The sequence below is a fragment of the Nerophis ophidion genome, linkage group LG07 (assembly GCF_033978795.1).
Source record: "Nerophis ophidion isolate RoL-2023_Sa linkage group LG07, RoL_Noph_v1.0, whole genome shotgun sequence".
Taxonomy (NCBI): domain Eukaryota; kingdom Metazoa; phylum Chordata; class Actinopteri; order Syngnathiformes; family Syngnathidae; genus Nerophis; species Nerophis ophidion.
In genome coordinates this window covers 850034-874896 of record NC_084617.1, presented here as the reverse complement: position 1 = coordinate 874896, position 24863 = coordinate 850034, and the positions used below count along the sequence as shown (strand labels likewise).

Sequence of the window (24863 nt, the reverse complement as noted above, 5' to 3'; positions counted from 1 at the left end):
TCGAACCTCGGATTCAGGAGGAACAGTGTGGTTTTTGTCCTGGTCGTGGAACTGTGGACCAGGTCTATACTCTCGGCAGGGTTCTTGAGGGTGCAAGGGAGTTTGCCCAACCAGTCTACATGTGCTTTGTGGACTTGGAGAGTGCTCAGAGAGTATGGGGTACCGGACTGTCTTATTGCGGCAGTCCGCTCCCTGTATGATCAGTGTCAGAGCTTGGTCCGCATTGCTGGCAGTAAGTCGGACACATTTCCAGTGAGGGTTGGACTCCGCCAAGGCTGTCCTTTGTCACCGATTCTGTTCATAACTTTTATGGACAGAATTTCTAGGCGCAGTCAAGGTGTTGAGGGGATCCGGTTTGGTGGCCACGGGATTAGGTCTCTGCTTTTTGCAGATGATGTAGTCCTGATGGCTTCATCTGGCCGGGATCTTCAGCTCTCACTGGATCGGTCCGCAGCCGAGTGTGAAGCGACCGGAATGAGAATCAGCACCTCCAAGTCCGAGTCCATGGTTCTCGCCCGGAAAAGGGTGGAGTGCCATCTCCGGGTTGGGGAGGAGATCCTGCCCCAAGTGGAGGAGTTCAAGTACCTAGGAGTCTTGTTCACGAGTGAGGGAAGAGTGGATCGTGAGATCGACAGGCGGATCGGTGCGGCGTCTTCAGTAATGCGGACGTTGTATCGATCCGTTGTGGTGAAGAAGGAGCTGAGCCGGAAGGCAAAGCTCTCAATTTACCGGTCGATCTACGTTCCCATCCTCACCTATGGTCATGAGCTCTGGGTCATGACCGAAAGGATAAGATCACGGGTACAAGCGGCCGAAATGAGTTTGGGTCTCTCCCTTAGAGATAGGGTGAGAAGCTCTGCCATCCGGGAGGAACTCAAAGTAAAGCCGCTGCTCCTCCACATGGAGAGGAGCCAGACGAGGTGGTTCGGGCATCTGGTCAGGATGCCACCCGAACGCCTCCCTAGGGAGGTGTTTAGGGCACGTCCAGCTGGTAGGAGGCCACGGGGAAGACCCAGGACACGTTGGGAAGACTATGTCTCCCGGCTGGCCTGGGAACGCCTCGGGATCCCCCGGGAAGAGCTAGACGAAGTGGCTGGGGAGAGGGAAGTCTGGGCTTCCCTGCTTAGGCTGCTGCCCCCGCGACCCGACCTCGTCTAAGCGGAAGATGGTGGATGGATGGATGGCATTTCCACATTTGTCAACATGTCCCCACCACTCCACCTTCAACACATTCCACCTTTTTGGACATTCTATCATTTCAAATTTAATAAATTCCAGGATTTTCCAGAATTCCTGCTTTTCCACCCTTTTTTCTGTCGACCACTCCTTCCACAATTGTCAACCCACTTCAACCCTTCCACTGTCCAAACATTCCTAAGTTGTTTTTTGAAATGGAAAAATGCCCGGTTTTCCCAGAATTCCTTAATAACATTTCTCAATTAAAAATGTTAGGACATCAATATTCCCTGACCGATTTGAAAAATCCCGACATCAACCATTTCAACTCATTTAGTCTTTTAACATTTTCCCAAAAATTCCTGCTTTTCCTGAAATTAACAGAATTCCATGAAATTCCCATTGAAATAAATGAGACATTTTTCAAATTTCCCCAGATTTCCAAGGATTCCAGTTTTCAGGGACATTTTCCCCACTCAGCCAGGGGCCTGGCAGCATCCTGGCTGCTGGCCCTTTAAGAGGAGGAGGAGGCGGATGTTGCTGGCCCTTTAAGAGGAGGAGGAGGCGGATGTTGCTGGCCCTTTAAGAGGAGAGGGCGGGCCCTGTCAGCATCCTGGCTGCTGGCCCTTTAAGAGGAGGAGGAGGCGGATGTTGCTGGCCCTTTAAGAGGAGAATGAGGGTTGGGGCCTGTCAGCATCCTGGCTGCTGGCCCTTTAAGAGGAGAGGGCGGGCCCTGTCAGCATCTTGGCTGCTGGCCCTTTAAGAGGAGGAGGCGGGGCCTGTCAGCATCCTGGCTGCTGGCCCTTTAAGAAGAGAAGGAGGAGGCTGATGCTGCTGGCCCTTTAAGAGGAGGCGGGGCCTGTCAGCATCCTGGCTGCTGGCCCTTTAAGAGGAGGAGGAGGCGGGGCCTGTCAGCATCCTGGCTGCTGGCCCTTTAAGAAGAGAAGGAGGAGGCTGATGCTGCTGGCCCTTTAAGAGGAGGCGGGGCCTGTCAGCATCTTGGCTGCTGGCCCTTTAAGAGGAGGAGGAGGGGGCGGGGCCTGTCAGCATCCTGGCTGCGGTGTTTGCGTCCCTCATTGAGCTCCAAGACGAGGCGGCTGAAAGGAATCACAAGAAAGGAGGGCGGCAGTGAGTTAAAATGTCTTCTCTTTAAAATGTGTTCAGCGTGTTTGTTCGAATGTGCGAGAAAGGCAGTCAGCTGCTAGCTTACTTTGACTTCTTTTGTCCCTCTGCTCGCTTTTCTTCTTCTTCTTTCCAAAGTCACTCACTAAATGCAGTCATCATATTTGATATTTGTGTGACTTCTAGTTGTTTTCCTCCGTGTTGTTTGTGTTTTCCTTGTGAGGAGTCTCGTGCTCCCAGCTAGCGGTGATGAGGCTCCGAGATCAATGCGCCGTCATTTCTTCATAATACTCTGAAAAAGTAGTCCCCTAGCTGTTGCTACTTTTCTATGGCTTTATTCGCCATGAAGTTTGCTTTTTATCTTGTGTAACATATATAATTGTCTTGAGTAACATATATACTGTAGTCCATCAATGATATTCTGTAATATTCCGTTTGTCTGACTTGTGTTCCAAGGAAGTCATGACAGACATGAGCTTTATGCTATTTTCCCCTCATCATTCATGCATGTGACGTCATTCCTGCATATTACATCAGTCCAATGCTTTTAACAGAGTCGTAAGTGTAGAAAAAGAAAAGTCCACTAAATGGAAATGTCCATGCAGCTGCTGCTGGGAGAGGGTGGGTCTGGGTCTGGGTCTGGGTCTGGGTCTGGGTCTGGATCTGGATCTGGATCTGGATCTGGGCTTTCCGCTCCTCATTACTTCCAGATGTTGCTGGGATTTTCCCTCCCGCTTTTGCCCTCAGACGAGCTGGGCCAGACTGTCCGGCCTGCCTGGGAAGATGGATGACAGCCTGGATCTCACATCTAACACACTTGCAGCAAAAACAGGCTGGGATTGTTGTCGTTTATGGCCAGACCTGGGCAAACTAAGGCCTGGGGGCCACATGCGGCCCGCTAGAACTTTCAATCTGGCCCGCCTGACATTCCCAAATATTTTGTTTGGATGTAAAGTGTAGCTGCCATTATGATGTGACCTCATCTTTTATAATCACCTCAATATAGTCTTCAACTATTGTTTGGATGTAAAGGGTAGCTGCCATTATGATGTGACCTCATCTTTTATAATCACCTCAATATAGTCTTCAACTATTGTTTGGATGTAAAGGGTAGCTGCCATTATGATGTGACCTCATCTTTTATAATCACCTCAATATAGTCTTCAACTATTGTTTGGATGTAAAGTGTAGCTGCCATTATGATGTGCACTCGTCTTTTATAATCACCTCAATATAGTCTTCAACTATTGTTTGGATGTAAAGTGTAGCTGCCATTATGATGTGACCTCATCTTTTATAATCACCTCAATATAGTCTTCAACTATTGTTTGGATGTAAAGGGTAGCTGCCATTATGATGTGACCTCATCTTTTATAATCACCTCAATATAGTCTTCAACTATTGTTTGGATGTAAAGGGCAGCTGCCATTATGATGTGACCTCATCTTTTATAATCACCTCAATATAGTCTTCAACTATTGTTTGGATGTAAAGGGTAGCTGCCATTATGATGTGACCTCATCTTTTATAACCACCTCAATATAGTCTTCAACTATTGTTTGGATGTAAAGTGTAGCTGCCATTATGATGTGCACTCGTCTTTTATAATCACCTCAATATAGTCTTCAACTATTGTTTGGATGTAAAGTGTAGCTGCCATTATGATGTGCACTCGTCTTTTATAATCACCTCAATATAGTCTTCAACTATTGTTTGGATGTAAAGGGTAGCTGCCATTATGATGTGACCTCATCTTTTATAATCACCTCAATATAGTCTTCAACTATTGTTTGGATGTAAAGGGTAGCTGCCATTATGATGTGACCTCATCTTTTATAATCACCTCAATATAGTCTTCAACTATTGTTTGGATGTAAAGTGTAGCTGCCATTATGATGTGACCTCATCTTTTATAATCACCTCAATATAGTCTTCAACTATTGTTTGGATGTAAAGGGTAGCTGCCATTATGATGTGACCTCATCTTTTATAATCACCTCAATATAGTCTTCAACTATTGTTTGGATGTAAAGGGTAGCTGCCATTATGATGTGACCTCATCTTTTATAATCACCTCAATATAGTCTTCAACTATTGTTTGGATGTAAAGTGTAGCTGCCATTATGATGTGCACTCGTCTTTTATAATCACCTCAATATAGTCTTCAACTATTGTTTGGATGTAAAGGGTAGCTGCCATTATGATGTGACCTCATCTTTTATAATCACCTCAATATAGTCTTCAACTATTGTTTGGATGTAAAGGGTAGCTGCCATTATGATGTGACCTCATCTTTTATAATCACCTCAATATAGTCTTCAACTATTGTTTGGATGTAAAGTGTAGCTGCCATTATGATGTGCACTCGTCTTTTATAATCACCTCAATATAGTCTTCAACTATTGTTTGGATGTAAAGTGTAGCTGCCATTATGATGTGACCTCATCTTTTATAATCACCTCAATATAGTCTTCAACTATTGTTTGGATGTAAAGTGTAGCTGCCATTATGATGTGACCTCATCTTTTATAATCACCTCAATATAGTCTTCAACTATTGTTTGGATGTAAAGGGTAGCTGCCATTATGATGTGCACTCGTCTTTTCTAATCACCTCAATATAGTCTTCAACTATTGTTTGGATGTAAAGGGTAGCTGCCATTATGATGTGCACTCGTCTTTTATAATCACCTCAATATAGTCTTCAACTATACTAAGTCTTTACATGCTTGGAATCTAAATCATATACTACTTACTATGTCATATACTTACTATCCATTTTCTACCGCTTATTCCCTTTGGGGTCGCGGGGACCCCAATCTCAGCTACAATTGGGCGGAAGGCAGGGTACACCCTGGACAAGTCGCCACCTCATCACAGGGCCAACACAGATAGACAACATTCACACACTAGGGACCATTTAGTGTTGCCAATCAACCTATCCCCAGGTGCATGTCTTTGGAGGTGGGAGGGGCCTATCCCCAGGTGCATGTCTTTGGAGGTGGGAGGGGCCTATCCCCAGGTGCATGTCTTTGGAGGTGGGAGGGGCCTATCCCCAGGTGCATGTCTTTGGAGGTGGGAGGGGCCTATCCCCCAGGTGCATGTCTTTGGAGGTGGGAGGGGCCTATCCCCAGGTGCATGTCTTTGGAGGTGGGAGGGGCCTATCCCCAGGTGCATGTCTTTGGAGGTGGGAGGGGCCTATCCCCAGGTGCATGTCTTTGGAGGTGGGAGGGGCCTATCCCCCAGGTGCATGTCTTTGGAGGTGGGAGGGGCCTATCCCCAGGTGCATGTCTTTGGAGGTGGGAGGGGCCTATCCCCAGGTGCATGTCTTTGGAGGTGGGAGGGGCCTATCCCCAGGTGCATGTCTTTGGAGGTGGGAGGGGCCTATCCCCAGGTGCATGTCTTTGGAGGTGGGAGGGGCCTATCCCTAGGTACATTTCTTTGGAGGTGGGAGGGGCATGTCTTTAGAGGTGGGAGGGGCCTATCCCCAGGTACATGTCTTTGGAGGTGGGAGGGGCATATCTTTGGAGGTGGGAGGGGCCTATCCCCAGGTACATGTCTTTGGAGGTGGGAGGGGCCTATCCCCAGGTACATGTCTTTGGAGGTGGGAGGGGCCTATCCCCAGGTACATGTCTTTGGAGGTGGGAGGGGCCTATCCCCAGGTGCATGTCTTTGGAGGTGGGAGGAAACGCATTCACAGGGAGAACATGCAAACTTTACACAGAAAGATCCCGAGCCCGGGATTGAACCCAGGACTACTCAGGACCTTCGTATTGTGAGGCAGACGCACTAACCCCTCTTCCACCGTGAAGCCCTAATTACTTTCTATGCTCATCTAATTACTTTCTATGCTCATCTAATTACTTACTATGCTCATCTAATTACTTTCTATGCTCACCTAATTACTTACTATGCTCATCTAATTACTTTCTATGCTCATCTAATTACTTACTATGCTCATCTAATTACTTTCTATGCTCACCTAATTACTTACTATGCTCATCTAATTACTTTCTATGCTCATATAATTATCAGGCTTGTCCCTGACAGTCTGGTTTTGTTTTAGTTTTTCCTCTGTATGTCTTTGTTTCCTGTCAGCACTTTTATTTTGGTCGTTTCCTGCTTTTCTCCCTGAGCACTGTTTCCCCTCAGCTGTGGCTGATTGGCACTTGGCCACACCTGGTGTCAATCAGCCTGTTCTTATTTAAACCTGCTTGTTCCTCCACTCGGTGCTGGAATATTGTTGTGTCGATGTCACCACTAGCTGTCAATGTCATTATTACTCATCCTTGTAGTTGTGTCTACTTCTGTTCACTCTGTTCATGTCATAGTTCCTTTGTGTCACAGTAAGTGTTTTGGTTCATAGCCAACTTTGTTATCCGCCTCGTGCGCGCCTTTTGTTTTAGTGTTTAAATTAAAACCTGTTTTCTTACTCAATGCCTGCCACCTTCTCTGCATCTTGGGGTTCGTCACAAAGTCAATGTGACATTAATGAGTTACTATGGTCATGTAATGAGTTACTATGGTCATGTAATGAGTTACTATGGTCATGTAATGAGTTACTATGGTCATGTAATGAGTTACTATGGTCATGTAATGAGTTACTATGGTCATGTAATGAGTTACTATGGTCATGTAATGAGTTACTATGGTCATGTAATGAGTTACTATGGTCATGTAATGAGTTACTATGGTCATGTAATGAGTTACTATGGTCATGTAATGAGTTACTATGGTCATGTAATGAGTTACTATGGTCATGTAATGAGTTACTATGGTCATGTAATGAGTTACTATGGTCATGTAATGAGTTACTATGGTCATGTAATGAGTTACTATGGTCATGTAATGAGTTACTATGGTCATGTAATGAGTTACTATGGTCATGTAATGAGTTACTGTGGTCATGTAATGAGTTACTGTGGTCATGTAATGAGTTACTATGGTCATGTAATGAGTTACTATGGTCATGTAATGAGTTACTATGGTCATGTAATGAGTTACTATGGTCATGTAATGAGTTACTATGGTGATGTAATGAGTTACTATGGTCATGTAATGAGTTACTATGGTCATGTAATGAGTTACTATGGTCATGTAATGAGTTACTATGGTCATGTAATGAGTTACTATGGTCATGTAATGAGTTACTATGGTCATGTAATGAGTTACTATGGTCATGTAATGAGTTACTATGGTCATGTAATGAGTTACTATGGTCATGTAATGAGTTACTATGGTCATGTAATGAGTTACTATGGTCATGTAATGAGTTACTATGGTCATGTAATGAGTTACTATGGTCATGTAATGAGTTACTATGGTCATGTAATGAGTTACTATGGTCATGTAATGAGTTACTATGGTCATGTAATGAGTTACTATGGTCATGTAATGAGTTACTATGGTCATGTAAGTCACAGGAGGTCAGAGGAGGCACCAAACAGTGTGGGTGGGGAGTGTTTCCACAGAGTGTGAAATGTGGGTGTCAGGGACAGACGTGGAAGGAGATTTTGACAAGAAAGTTGTAAAGCTTAGTGATATATCACATATATCACATTGTAGGTGGAGTTTTTATTTTGTTTTATTTTATTTTTTTACACTAAGCGTTCATAGTTCGTTGTTTGTTGCATTTTTGTTGATTGTAGAATATGTGGATGGAGAGGGGGTGTGATGTTCATATGTTAGACTTCCTTTTTATTGTCCTTCAAATTGGAACTTTACAGTACAGATAAAAACGAAATTTTGTTGCATTAGCTCCTATGTTGTCAATATTCAGTGTTTATCCTTCATAGTTAATATTGTCCATCCATCCATCCATTTTCTACCACTTGTTAATATTGTAACATTCTTTATTTTCTTGTACATTCTGGGTGTCTCATTCAGTAAAATAATGTAGAATTCCATTTCATGTTTCAAGGCGGTCTGTCACAGTCTATCTCAGCTGCACTTGTGGGGAAGGCGGGGTAGACCCTGGACAATCACACATTGTGAGCTTTTGTATAAGTGTTCCTATGAATAGAGCCAAGCACACATACTGTACTGTGTGTGTGTGTGTGTGTGTGTGTGTGTGTGTGTGTGTGTGTGTGTGTGTGTGTGTGTGTGTGTGTGTGTGTGTGTGTGTGTGTGTGTGTGTGTGTGTGTGTGTGTGTGTGTGTGTGTGTGTGTGTGTGTGTGTGTGTGTGTGTGTGTGTGTGTGTGTGTATGTATGTATGTATGTATGTATAGCGGCCCCCAGACACTTTTTATCTCAAATTTTGCCTCCCATGTCAAAATAATTGGCCAGGCTTGTTTTGGCCAAGTTTCCTCTTCATGGCTAACAAACACTACACCACTGCACCAAGTACTTTTCACTGGGGGCCACATCACAGTCATGTTTGGCCCCAGGGGGCCGCTTCTAACTGTGAATACTATTATTACACCGTTTTTTTTATTGCTTTTATTAGTAGACTATTTTTTTTAACTAAAATGTTAAAAAATATGGTAAGTTGCAATAATTTCACCTCAAAATGTAGTGTATATTACTGTAAATGTAGTGTATATTACTGTAAATGTAGTGTATATTACTGTAAATGTAGTGTGTATTACTGTAAATGTAGTGTATATATATTACTGTAAATGTAGTGTATATATATTACTGTAAATGTAGTGTATATTACTGTAAATGTAGTGTATATTACTGTAAATGTAGTGTATATTACTGTAAATGTAGTGTGTATTACTGTAAATGTAGTGTATATTACTGTAAATGTAGTGTGTATTACTGTAAATGTAGTGTATATTACTGTAAATGTAGTGTATATTACTGTAAATGTAGTGTATATTACTGTAAATGTAGTGTATATTACTGTGAATGTAGTGTATATTACTGTAAATGTAGTGTATATTACTGTAAATGTAGTGTATATTACTGTGAATGTAGTGTATATTACTGTAAATGTAGTGTATATTACTGTAAATGTAGTGTATATTACTGTGAATGTAGTGTATATTACTGTAAATGTAGTGTATATTACTGTAAATGGAAAAACAGTACTAATGTTTGTATAGTTAAAAAAAAAAAGAAGCTCAGTTGCCAGATAACTTTTTTACTGTAAGAAAAACAACTTAATGGTGTTACTTCTTCAACATTTCTCGACCGATTTAAAAAATCCCAGCACCAACCATTTCATCCCATTTAGAACTTTCAAGCCTTTTAACATTTTCCCAAAAATTCCCACTTTTCCAGAAATTCACAAATTTCCATGAAATTCCCATCGTAATCATTGGGCATTTTTCAAAGTTACACAACTCTTACATTTTTCATCCATTCAAACGCTTCCAACTCCAAAATATCCAGCCTGTTCAAAACTGTGTGCTCTCCTTCAACAATTTTGGAAAATTCCCGGATTTCAAAGAATTCCCAGTTTTCAGGAACATTTTCCCCATTCAGAAAGAATGATCCAATTTTGCAAATTTCACAATTGGCACATTTTTCAACCTATTTAAACGAGTCCAACATCAACACATTCCACTCATCCAACTAACACTTTCCAAACATCATTCTGTTTTTCTGGAAATTCTAACTCTCCAACATCCAAAGCATTCCAGCATTGAAACTATTCTACATTCTGTCAGCATTTCACCTCAACTTCAGCATTGGACAACACACACACACACACACACACACACACACACACACACACACACACACACACACACAAGTCCAAAAAGTGGCAACTGTCTACTTTGCAACACAAAGTAAGAACACACTTCCGGGTCAAAGGTGACGATAATGACACACATTGTTTATGTTGTCTTGTGTACTAGGGGTCTTAAATGCTGGCATTGTGTGTGTGTGTGTGTGTGTGTGTGTGTGTGTGTGTGTGTGTGTGTGTGTGTGTGTGTGTGTGTGTGTGTGTGTGTGTGTGTGTGTGGACAAGGATAAAGTTAGGCGTGATTTAACCAGTTTAGTGTAGAAGGTGGCTGAGTTTAGTCCTTAAATGTTTGTATGTTTAGCATTTTTTACAAAATCCAAATAGTTCCCACATACTTGAACTTTTTATGATGTGCAACATGTTGGAAAAAGTTGCCACCTCTCTGTAGTATTAACATATTTTTATGATGTGCAACATGTTGGAAAAAGTTGCCACCTCTCTGTAGTATTAACATATTTCCCTAACATATTTGTGTGCTGGTCCCCCCCACTTCTGATTTCAAAAGCAAGTACATCATCCATCAATAAGTATGCACACAATGGAGCTCCACAGAGAGTTGTGCTGTAACATAAAGAAGTGATGACTTCTATATTCACTGTAAGGTGTCCTCTGAGAGCAGCCAGAACCCCAGTGTGGCCCTCAATGACAACCAGAGTTAGAGCTGGCCTAGACGCTACCCGCCCTAGAATTCATTCATTCATTCATCTCTTGTTTAGTGCATACCAGAGTCCAAATTCTTGCGTTCCCACTTGAGCAAATGAACCCGCCGAGCATAGCAAAGCCCCCAGAACCAAAGGTACTGAAACAAGTGTGAAGACACACTCGTACTAGAAGACCAGACTGGACCATCCAGAACACACCCATCTTGGTGCTTTCCAAGGACCGCTCCCAGTCTGATGTCTTAGTAACCAGAGACCAGATCATTGGCCTCGCTAGTTTTGGAAGTAGTTCCCCAGCCGGCCGTGCTGCTGAGGTGCTCACATGGAAGTACTTCTGCACACTTTCAACTAAGCCAAAGACGTAGTCAGATGCTGAAGGAATGTAGTCCTTCCACTAAATCACCTTGAACATGCGCTCTAATCTGGATGAAGAAGAAATCCCAATAATCCCAGCAGATCTCTGGAAATACAACAATCTGTTCTCCAACATGCCAGAGTGGTTTTTGTCCTCCGTCAGCGGCGTGTTTTTACACATAAGAGCTGGTCTGTGGTCATCAGAAGGTAGCAACGTGTGCTCTTGCTGCACTTTCATGCAGTATTCAGTATTCTTGCTGCACTTTCATGCAGTATTCGGGATTCTTGCTGCACTTTCATGCAGTATTCAGTATTCTTCTTGCTGCACTTTCATGCAGTATTCAGGATTCTTGCTGCACTTTCATGCAGTATTCAGGATTCTTCTTGCTGCACTTTCATGCAGTATTCAGTATTCTTGCTGCACTTTCATGCAGTATTCAGTATTCTTGCTGCACTTTCATGCAGTATTCAGTATTCTTGCTGCACTTTCATGCAGTATTCAGGATTCTTGCTGCACTTTCATGCAGTATTCAGTATTCTTGCTGCACTTTCATGCAGTATTCAGTATTCTTGCTGCACTTTCATGCAGTATTCAGGATTCTTGCTGCACTTTCATGCAGTATTCAGTATTCTTGCTGCACTTTCATGCAGTATTCAGTATTCTTGCTGCACTTTCATGCAGTATTCAGTATTCTTGCTGCACTTTCATGCAGTATTCAGTATTCTTGCTGCACTTTCATGCAGTATTCAGTATTCTTGCTGCACTTTCTTGCAGTATTCAGTATTCTTGCTGCACTTTCATGCAGTATTCAGTATTCTTGCTGCACTTTCTTGCAGTATTCAGTATTCTTGCTGCACTTTCATGCAGTATTCAGTATTCTTGCTGCACTTTCATGCAGTATTCAGTATTCTTGCTGCACTTTCATGCAGTATTCAGTATTCTTGCTGCACTTTCATGCAGTATTCAGTATTCTTGCTGCACTTTCATGCAGTATTCAGTATTCTTGCTGCACTTTCTTGCAGTATTCAGTATTCTTGCTGCACTTTCATGCAGTATTCAGTATTCTTGCTGCACTTTCTTGCAGTATTCAGTATTCTTGCTGCACTTTCATGCAGTATTCAGTATTCTTGCTGCACTTTCATGCAGTATTCAGTATTCTTGCTGCACTTTCATGCAGTATTCAGTATTCTTGCTGCACTTTCTTGCAGTATTCAGTATTCTTGCTGCACTTTCATGCAGTATTCAGTATTCTTGCTGCACTTTCATGCAGTATTCAGTATTCTTGCTGCACTTTCATGCAGTATTCAGGATTCTTGCTGCACTTTCATGCAGTATTCAGTAATCTTGCTGCACTTTCTTGCAGTATTCAGTATTCTTGCTGCACTTTCATGCAGTATTCAGTATTCTTGCTGCACTTTCATGCAGTATTCAGTATTCTTGCTGCACTTTCTTGCAGTATTCAGTATTCTTGCTGCACTTTCATGCAGTATTCAGTATTCTTGCTGCACTTTCATGCAGTATTCAGTATTCTTGCTGCACTTTCATGCAGTATTCAGGATTCTTGCTGCACGTTCATGCAGTATTCAGTATTCTTGCTGCACTTTCATGCAGTATTCAGGATTCTTGCTGCACTTTCATGCAGTATTCAGTATTCTTGCTGCATTTTCATGCAGTATTCAGTATTCTTGCTGCACTTTCATGCAGTATTCAGGATTCTTGCTGCACTTTCATGCAGTATTCAGGATTCTTGCTGCACTTTCATGCAGTATTCAGTATTCTTGCTGCACTTTCATGCAGTATTCAGTATTCTTGCTGCACTTTCATGCAGTATTCAGTATTCTTGCTGCACTTTCATGCAGTATTCAGTATTCTTGCTGCACTTTCATGCAGTATTCAGTATTCTTGCTGCACTTTCATGCAGTATTCAGTATTCTTGCTGCACTTTCATGCAGTATTCAGTAATCTGAGAATCAGATGTGTGATGTCGAGCGTGGCAACATCCTGACTGACATACTGTACGTCCACAGCAGCTTTACTGTACTTTAAGATAGGGCTGAAAACTCTCTCATGATGTAAGTGTTTCATATTTGTTGATGGTTTGTACTTGTATAGAACTTTTCTACCTTCAAGGTACTCAAAGCGCTTTGACACTACTTCCACATTCACACACACATTCACACACTGATGGAGGGAGCTGCCATGCAAGGCACTAACCAGCACCCATCAGGAGCAAGGGTGAAGTGTCTTGCTCAAGGACACAACGGACGTGACGAGGTTGGTAGAAGGTGGGGATTGAACCAGGAACCTTCAGGTTGCTGGCACGACCACTCTCCCAACTGTGCCCACGCCGTCCCCAATTTGTTGATATTTGTGGACAATGTAAGTGTAGTGTGACTTGGTAGGAAGTGTGCACAGAGCAGTGGACATAATGACATCACAAAGCATATACTTTTGATCATTTACAGTCCGGGGATGTTAGTCGAGTGTTGGAGTTGTCTGGAGGTCTTCTTTTACTGCACTTTTGGAGGAGGACAGAGATGTGGTTTCTTTTCCAGTTGTTGGGAGTGCATTCCACCTCCAGGTGGAACAGAAGAAGAATGACTTAAGACTTTTCTTACATGGGAATCTGGCTTTGACGTGGTTTGCTTTGTGGAGATTCTTCATCCCCTCACTCTGCCCCCCTCATCATTCTTCATCCCCTCACTCTGCCCCCCTCATCATTCTTCATCCCCTCACTCTGCCCCCCTCATCATTCTTCATCCCCGATCTCCACTAAGAAAGCATTTGCTGCCAAATAGCACCCCACTTTTTTTTGGAGGGGCGAAGGGTCATTTTTTCCCTCTCGGCCCCACCCTTGCTCAGTTTCCTGTCTTAGGCCATGACTCTCGAGGTAATGTGAGCTTCCAGAAGGGCCGAGTGGGGACGGCCACGTCCTATTGGCTGAAGTGTCCTGTGTGCATGAACAGATGATGAGACACAAAGCAGGACTTTTGTCCCTCAGTGTGAAGACGCTGAGAGGGACAGACGTGACGGTGCAAGGAGAGAGAGGAGTGAAGGAGGCATGTGTGGCACACATGGTAGAGGCAGACAAAGACGTGTCCCTCCTGATGTAGAAACCCTCTTAAGATCCTCCCAGGCCCGAGAGAAAGGTCTTCTGACCAGAAATGAGCTCCACTCAGGAAGATCAAGCGGCTGCTTCTCATGCTTTTGTCTGCATATTTTTAGACGGGGAATGTTCCAATGAGGGTCACGCCTTTGCCAGGCAGATTTTAAATTACAGATGAACTTCTATTTGTGATCTGGTATGTGATCTTCCTCATGTCTGCGAGTACATCCTGAGGTCTGCAACTCTTTGACTTTCCGTGGACTGACCTTCTGTCCTCATTCCTCCTTTCCTGGGCTGGCTTGTTCCTCGCTCCTCTGGGGATCCAAAGATGGAGCTCCCTTTCCTGTTAGTGCTTCCTCGCATGGGAGCGTGACATGTTGGCGGCAATTAGCTGGCACATGTAATTACAAACGTTGAGGCCGGAGTGAACAGCGCTCCTGCTGGTTGCAGCTGAGTACTGCACGCCACACTTCTTGAAGACGGCAGGTATCCAAAGTCAGGATGTTGAAATAAACTGGGATGACGGTTAGTGTCATCGTGTCAAATTGTATTTATCGTCAAATTGTATTTATCGTCAAACCCTGATTGATTAGCACTGACAGTGTTGATGCTCATTGCTAGATAGCTTCAATGCTAACATGTATACAAGATCCATCAAAGTGAGTCCAAAGGCTGTCTGAGCAACTAAAAACAAACTGGGTGGAAAGATCTCAGTGTATAGAAGTATTTTTGAGCACTTTCAACAATACCATCCATCCATCCATCCATCTTCTTCTGTTTATCCAGAGTGGGGTCGCGGGGGCAGCAGCCTAAGCAGGGAAGCCCAGACTTCTATCTCCCCAGCCACTCGGTCCAGCTCTTCCCGGGTCTCCTGAGGCGTTCCCAGGACATCGTCTCTCAGATGTGTCCCGGGTCTCCTACCTGTTGGACGTGCCCTAAACACCTGCCTAGGGAGGCGTTCAGGGGGCATCCTGACCTAATGCCTGAACCACCTCATCTGGCTCCTCTCATTGTGGAGGAGCAGCGGCTTTACTTTGAGTTCCTCCGGGATGGCGGAGAATTCAACAATACCAAGATAATAAATATGATAGCTGGGACCATTTTGGTCACTTTTTTTGTATTTATGATCTACAAATTGAGAGTAATAATGAGGCCCCCTGGTCTTGAACCTTCTGGAAATCCATCCATCCATCCATCATCTTCCGCTTATCCGAGGTCGGGTCGCGGGGGCAACAGCCTAAGCAGGGAAACCCAGACTTCCCTCTCCCCAGCCACTTCGTCTAGCTCTTCCCGGGGGATCCCGAGGCGTTCCCAGGCCAGCTGGGAGACATAGTCTTCCCAACGTGTCCTGGGTCTTCCCCGTGGCCTCCTACCAGTTGGACGTGCCCTAAACACCTCCCTAGGGAGGCGTTCGGGTGGCATCCTGACCAGATGCCCGAACCACCTCATCTGGCTCCTCTCCATGTGGAGGAGCAGCGGCTTTACTTTGAGTTCCTCCCAGATGGCAGAGCTTCTCACCCTATCTCTAAGGGAGAGACCCGCCACACGGCGGAGGAGACTCATTTGGGCCGCTTGTACCCGTGATCTTATCCTTTCGGTCATGACCCAAAGCTCATGACCATAGGTGAGGATGGGAACGTAGATCGACCGGTAAATTGAGAGCTTTGCCTTCCGGCTCAGCTCCTTCTTCACCACAACGGATCGATACAACGTCCGCATTACTGAAGACGCCGCACCGATCCGCCTGTCGATCTCACCATCCACTCTTCCCTCACTTGTGAACAAGACTCCTAGGTACTTGAACTCCTCCACTTGAGGCAGGGTCTCCTCCCCAACCCGGAGACGGCACTCCACCCTTTTCCGGGCGAGAACCATGGACTCGGACTTGGAGGTGCTGATTCTCATTCCGGTCGCTTCACACTCGGCTGCGAACCGATCCAGCGAGAGCTGAAGATCCCGGCCAGATGAAGCCATCAGGACTACATCATCTGCAAAAAGCAGAGACCTAATCCATTGGCCACCAAACCGGAACCCCTCAACGCCTTGACTGCGCCTAGAAATTCTGTCCATAAAAGTTCTGAACAGAATGGGTGACAAAGGACAGCCTTGGCGGAGTCCAACCCTCACTGGAAATGTGTCCGACTTACTGCCGGCAATGTGGACCAAGTTCTGACACTGATCATACAGGGAGTGGACCGCCACAATAAGACAGTCCGATACCCCATACTCTCTGAGCACTCCCCACAGGACTTCCCGAGGGACACGGTCCAAAGCCTTCTCCAAGTCCACAAAGCACATGTAGACTGGTTGGGCAAACTCCCATGCACCCTCAAGAACCCTGCCCAGAGTACAGAGCTGGTCCACAGTTCCACGACCAGGACGAAAACCACACTGGAAATGTGGCCCCAAAACAAAAGTAAGGTGTGGCACTGACTACAGTCAGCTGAAGTTGTGAGAAAGCCTTCATGATGTTTTTCCTGCTGGAATCCATGAAAGGGTGAAATGATGGTTTACTCTCTGCTTTCCTGGGCTGGGAGGAAGTGACCGGGTCCCTGGGGGAATCCCAAGATGACTTCTTTCCTGTCCACGCCTCCAACATTAGTGCCAATTAGCTCAGAAATGTCATCACAAATGTTTCGGGCCGATTCTTTGCCTAAAAATATGGGCTGAAAAGCCGCAGCTTTGTTTGTGGACTTGCTGGAGCTGAAGAAGGCTTTGGCTGGTGTCAGCATGTCTGTGAGTCTTCATCTCCGGGTCGTGTGGGAGTCTCACTGAACTATGTTCCGTCTGCACAAACAAGGACGAGGGGGTGTAGTACCCTAAAAGCACCTCTCCTTTATTTCTTAAAATATGGACTCCAGCTGGTTGTTTACCTTTCGATAGGTGTTTTCTGGGACTGAAGACATGTGGGTCCAAACAACACAATCTGCTAGTTTTTGAGGTGCACTTTCCTGCCAAAGACTGATGTCCCACCTTCACGCTCACTTTCTATTGGAAGCATGTGTTTGAAGCGTGCATGAATGGCTCTTTGTGACGCAGGCCACACCCTCTCTGATGTCACACAAAAACAACAACAACAGCAAGGCTTGTCATTATGATCCAAAGGTCACTCAGAAGTGTTTTGAAAGAGCAAAAGAAGGAGGTCTCCCTGGATCAGCAGACATTCTTATCTGAAACATGGCTGCACTCCCTCCTGCTCAGCAAAGGAATGGAAAGCACCAAACTTTCAGATGCAACTCACAATGTCTGCTTGTATTTCTGCCTCATTCCTGTGAGAATCCTGCGTGTGACTGAAGTACAAAAGCTGAAAGCAGTGAAGTTGTGTAAATGGTGAATAAAAAGAGAATGCAATCATTTGCAAATCGTTTTCAACTTATATTCAGTTGAATAGACTGCAAAGACAAAATATTTCATCTTCACACTGACAAACTTTGCAAATAATCATGAAGTTAGAATGTAATGGCAGCAACACATGTCAAAAAAGGCATTTTTACCAGTGTGTTACATGGCCTTTCCTTTGAACAACACTCAGTGCAGGTTTGGGAACTGAGGAGACACATTTTTGAAGTGGAATTCTTTCCCATCCTTGCTTGATGTACAGCTTAAGTTGTTCAACAGTCTCCTGCCTCATATTTTAGCCTGCACACATTTTCAATGTCTGGACTACAGGCAGGCCAGTCTAGTACCTGCACTCTTTTACTATGAAGCCACGCTGTTGGAACACCTGGCTTGGCATGGTCTTGCAGAAATAAGCAGGGGCGTCCATGATAACGTTGCTTGGATGGCAACATATGTTGCTCCAAAAGCTGTATGTACCTTTCAGCATTAATGGTGCCTTCACAGATGTGTAAGTTAGCCATGCCTTGGCCACTAATACACCTCCATACCATCACACATGCTGACTAGAACACTTTCACCCTACAACAATCACTAATACACCCCCATACCATCACACATGCTGCCTAGAACACTTTCACCCTACAACAATCACTAATACACCCCCATACCATCACACATGCTGCCTAGAACACTTTCACCCTACAACAATCACTAATACACCCCCATACCATCACACATGCTGACTACAACACTTTCACCCTACAACAATCACTAATACACCCCCATACCATCACACATGCTGCCTAGAACACTTTCACCCTACAACAATCACTAATACACCCCCATACCATCACACATGCTGACTACAACACTTTCACCCTACAACAATCACTAATACACCCCCATACCATCACACATGCTGCCTAGAACACTTTCACCCTACAACAATCACTAATACACCCCCATACCATCACACATGCTGCCTAGAACACTTTCACCCTACAACAACCACTAATACACCCCCATACCATCACACATGCTGCCTAGAACACTTTCACCCTACAACAATCACTAATACACCCCCATACCATCACACATGCTGCCTAGAACACTTTCACCCTACAACAATCACTAATACACCCCCATACCATCACACATGCTGACTAGAACACTTTCACCCTACAACAATCACTAATACACCCCCATACCATCACACATGCTGCCTAGAACACTTTCATCCTACAACAATCACTAATACACCCCCATACCATCACACATGCTGCCTAGAACACTTTCACCCTACAACAATCACTAATACACCCCCATACCATCACACATGCTGCCTAGAACACTTTCACCCTACAACAATCACTAATACACCCCCATACCATCACACATGCTGCCTACAACACTTTCACCCTACAACAATCACTAATACACCCCCATACCATCACACATGCTGCCTAGAACACTTTCACCCTACAACAATCACTAATACACCCCCATACCATCACACATGCTGCCTAGAACACTTTCACCCTACAACAATCACTAATACACCCCCATACCATCACACATGCTGCCTAGAACACTTTCACCCTACAACAATCACTAATACACCCCCATACCATCACACATGCTGCCTACAACACTTTCACCCTACAACAATCACTAATACACCCCCATACCATCACACATGCTGCCTAGAACACTTTCACCCTACAACAATCACTAATACACCCCCATACCATCACACATGCTGACTAGAACACTTTCACCCTACAACAATCACTAATACACCCCCATACCATCACACATGCTGCCTAGAACACTTTCACCCTACAACAATCACTAATACACCCCCATACCATCACACATGCTGACTACAACACTTTCACCCTACAACAATCACTAATACACCCCCATACCATCACACATGCTGACTAGAACACTTTCACCCTACAACAATCACTAATACACCCCCATACCATCACACATGCTGACTAGAACACTTTCACCCTACAACAATCACTAATACACCCCCATACCATCACACATGCTGCCTAGAACACTTTCACCCTACAACAATCACTAATACACCCCCATACCATCACACATGTTGCCTACAACACTTTCACCCTACAACAATCACTAATACACCCCCATACCATCACACATGCTGCCTAGAACACTTTCACCCTACAACAATCACTAATACACCCCCATACCATCACACATGCTGCCTAGAACACTTTCACCCTACAACAATCACTAATACACCCCCATACCATCACACATGCTGACTACCACACTTTCACCCTACAACAATCACTAATACACCCCCATACCATCACACATGCTGACTACAACACTTTCACCCTACAACAATCACTAATACACCCCCATACCATCACACATGCTGCCTAGAACACTTTCACCCTACAACAATCACTAATACACCCCCATACCATCACACATGCTGCCTAGAACACTTTCACCCTACAACAATCACTAATACACCCCCATACCATCACACATGCTGCCTAGAAACAATCCAGATGGTTCTTTTCCTCTATGGTCCAAAGGACACCACGTCCACAGTTTCCAAAAACAATTTGAAATGTGGACTCGTCAGACCACATAACACTTTTCCACTTTACATCAGTCCATCTTAGATGAGCTTGGGCCCAGCGAAGCGTTTCTGGGTGTTGTTGATAAATGGTTTGGCTTTGCATAGCAGAGTTTTAACTTGCACTTACAGTTGTAGCAACTAACTATAGTTACTGACAGTGGTTTTCTGAAGTGTTCCTGGGCCAATGTGGCGATATCCTTTACACACTGATGTCACTTGCTGATGCATTACTGCCTGAGGGATCCAAGGTCAGGTGCATTGTGGTTTACGTGCAGGGTTTTCTTTCAACCTTTTGCTGATATTACAGAGCATAGATGGGGAAATCCCTCAATTCCTTGCAATAAGAATTGAGGGATTTCATGGTGTCTTTTATACAGCATTATTCACATGTGAATAATATAAATACAGTCTATTATACAGCATTATTCACATGTGAATAATATAAATACAGTCTATTATACAGCATTATTCACATGTGAATAACATAAATACAGTCTATTATACAGCATTATTCACATGTGAATAATATAAATACAGTCTATTATACAGCATTATTCACATGTGAATAATATAAATACAGTCTATTATACAGCATTATTCACATGTGAATAATATAAATACAGTCTATTATACAGCATTATTCACATGTGAATAACATAAATACAGTCTATTATACAGCATTATTCACATGTGAATAATATAAATACAGTCTATTATACAGCATTATTCACATGTGAATAATATAAATACAGTCTATTATACAGCATTATTCACATGTGAATAATATAAATACAGTCTATTATACAGCATTATTCACATGTGAATAACATAAATACAGTCTATTATACAGCATTATTCACATGTGAATAATATAAATACAGTCTATTATACAGCATTATTCACATGTGAATAATATAAATACAGTCTATTATACAGCATTATTCACATGTGAATAATATAAATACAGTCTATTATACAGCATTATTCACATGTGAATAATATAAATACAGTCTATTATACAGCATTATTCACATGTGAATAACATAAATACAGTCTATTATACAGCATTATTCACATGTGGATAATATAAATACAGTCTATTATACAGCATTATTCACATGTGCATAACATAAATACAGTCTATTATACAGCATTATTCACATGTGAATAATATAAATACAGTCTATTATACAGCATTATTCACATGTGCATAACATAAATACAGTCTATTATACAGCATTATTCACATGTGCATAATATAAATACAGTCTATTATACAGTATTATTCACATGTGAATAACATAAATACAGTCTATTATAAAGCATTATTCACATGTGAATAATATAAATACAGTCTATTATAAAGCATTATTCACATGTGAATAATATAAATACAGTCTATTATACAGCATTATTCACATGTGAATAATATAAATACAGTCTATTATACAGCATTATTCACATGTGAATAACATAAATACAGTCTATTATACAGCATTATTCACATGTGCATAACATAAATAGAGTTTATTATACAGCATTATTTACATGTGAATAATATAAATACAGTCTATTATACAGCATTATTCACATGTGAATAATATAAATACAGTCTATTATACAGCATTATTTACATGTGAATAATATAAATACAGTCTATTATACAGCATTATTCACATGTGAATAATATAAATACAGTCTATTATACAGCATTATTCACATGTGAATAATATAAATACAGTCTATTATACAGCATTATTCACATGTGCATAACATAAATACAGTTTATTATACAGCATTATTTACATGTGAATAATATAAATACAGTCTATTATACAGCATTATTCACATGTGAATAATATAAATACAGTCTATTATACAGCATTATTCACATGTGAATAATATAAATACAGTCTATTATACAGCATTATTCACATGTGAATAACATAAATACAGTCTTTTATACAGCATTATTCACATGTGCATAACATAAATACAGTCTTTTATACAGCATTATTCACATGTGAATAATATAAATACAGTCTATTATACAGCATTATTCACATGTGAATAATATAAATACAGTCTATTATACAGCATTATTCACATGTGAATAATATAAATACAGTCTATTATACAGCATTATTCACATGTGAATAACATAAATACAGTCTATTATACAGCATTATTCACATGTGCATAACATAAATACAGTTTATTATACAGCATTATTTACATGTGAATAATATAAATACAGTTTATTATACAGCATTATTTAAATGTGAATAATATAAATACAGTCTATTATACAGCATTATTCACATGTGAATAATATAAATACAGTCTATTATACAGCATTATTCACATGTGAATAATATAAATACAGTCTATTATACAGCATTATTCACATGTGAATAACATAAATACAGTCTTTTATACAGCATTATTCACATGTGCATAACATAAATACAGTCTTTTATACAGCATTATTCACATGTGAATAACATAAATACAGTCTATTATACAGCATTATTCACATGTGAATAATATAAATACAGTCTATTATACAGCATTATTCACATGTGAATAATATAAATACAGTCTATTATACAGCATTATTCACATGTGAATAATATAAATTATACAGTCTATTATTCTGCAATATTCACATGTGAATAATATAAATACAGTCTATTATACAGTATTATTCACATGTGAATAACATAAATACAGTCTATTATAAAGCATTATTCACATGTGAATAATATAAATACAGTCTATTATACAGTATTATTCACATGTGAATAACATAAATACAGTCTATTATACAGTATTATTCACATGTGAATAATATAAATACAGTCTATTATAAAGCATTATTCACATGTGAATAATATAAATACAGTCTATTATACAGCATTATTCACATGTGAATAATATAAATACAGTCTATTATAAAGCATTATTCACATGTGAATAATATAAATACAGTCTATTATAAAGCATTATTCACATGTGAATAACATAAATACAGTCTATTATACAGTATTATTCACATGTGAATAATATAAATACAGTCTATTATAAAGCATTATTCACATGTGAATAACATAAATACAGTCTATTATACAGTATTATTCACATCTGAATAACATAAATACAGTCTATTATAAAGCATTATTCACATGTGAATAACATAAATACAGTCTATTATACAGTATTATTCACATGTGAATAATATAAATACAGTCTATTATAAAGCATTATTCACATGTGAATAACATAAATACAGTCTATTATACAGCATTATTCACATGTGAATAATATAAATACAGTCTATTATACAGCATTATTCACATGTGAATAATATAAATACAGTCTATTATACAGCATTATTCACATGTGAATAATATAAATACCGTCTATTATACAGCATTATTCACATGTGCATAATATAAATACAGTCTATTATACAGCATTATTCATATGTGAATAATATAAATACAGTCTATTACACAGCATTATTCACATGTGCATAACATAAATACAGTCTATTATACAGTATTATTCACATGTGAATAATATAAATACAGTCTATTATAAAGCATTATTCACATGTGAATAACATAAATACAGTCTATTATACAGCATTATTCACATGTGAATAATATAAATACAGTCTATTATACAGCATTATTCACATGTGAATAATATAAATACAGTCTATTATACAGCATTATTCACATGTGAATAATATAAATACCGTCTATTATACAGCATTATTCACATGTGCATAATATAAATACAGTCTATTATACAGCATTATTCATATGTGAATAATATAAATACAGTCTATTACACAGCATTATTCACATGTGCATAACATAAATACAGTACACATTTACAGTACATGTACAGTCAAAAAGAACATAGCTGGCTAAAGAGTGTGTTTGGATGCTTGGGAAGTCCGACTGTTCAGTTGTGGAAAGAAAAACATTCCCCAATCAGCCAGCAGGGGGCCCAGCTGGGTCCATCTGGACCTCCTAGCAGGTCAAAGTGTGCCCAGGCTTCATTGGTGAAGGCGTCAGTTTCTCTCTGAAGGACAGGAAGGTTTTTCTTGGCTGTTTGGACACACGTCTGTTTTTATCCCTCAGTCAGCTTGAAGTGGGCCTGCTTCTGCTACTTCAACTCTGATCACTAATCTCTGAAGTGGGCCTGCTTCTGCTACTTCAACTCTGATCACTAATCTCTGAAGTGGGCCTGCTTCTGCTACTTCAACTCTGATCACTAATCTCTGAAGTGGGCCTGCTTCTGCTACTTCAACTCTGATCACTAATCTCTGAAGTGGGCCTGCTTCTGCTACTTCAACTCTGATCACTAATCTCTGAAGTGGGCCTGCTTCTGCTACTTCAACTCTGATCACTAATCTCTGACACTCACTTTGACTTCTCTTCTCTCACAGCTGACAGCCAGGAGGTGCCAGGCAAGGACGGCAGTTCATGCGGGCCCCAGTCGCAGGCGTATGGTATGTACCGCATAGCATGTCACGTACGGTATGTACCGTATAGTATGTCACGAATGGTATGTACCGTATAGTATGTCACGTATGGTATGTACCATATAGTATGTCACGTATGGTATGTAACATATAGTATGTCACGTATGGTGTGTACCGTATAGTATGTCACGTATGGTATGTACCGTATAGTATGTCACGTATGGTATGTAACATAGTATGTCACGTATGGTGTGTACCGTATAGTATGTCACGTATGGTA

General features: G+C 41.5%; 1 protein-coding gene across 1 annotated transcript in view; it reads left to right on the top strand.

The window, feature by feature from the left end:
• The first annotated feature begins 2206 nt into the window (after positions 1 to 2206).
• Positions 2207 to 24863, top strand: part of kank2 (KN motif and ankyrin repeat domains 2) — a 106382-nt gene continuing 83725 nt past the window's right edge. The window contains exons 1-2 of the mRNA XM_061905082.1: positions 2207 to 2304; positions 24548 to 24610. The gene's annotated coding sequence lies outside the window, so the exon portion shown is untranslated. The remainder of the gene's footprint in view (positions 2305 to 24547; positions 24611 to 24863) is intronic.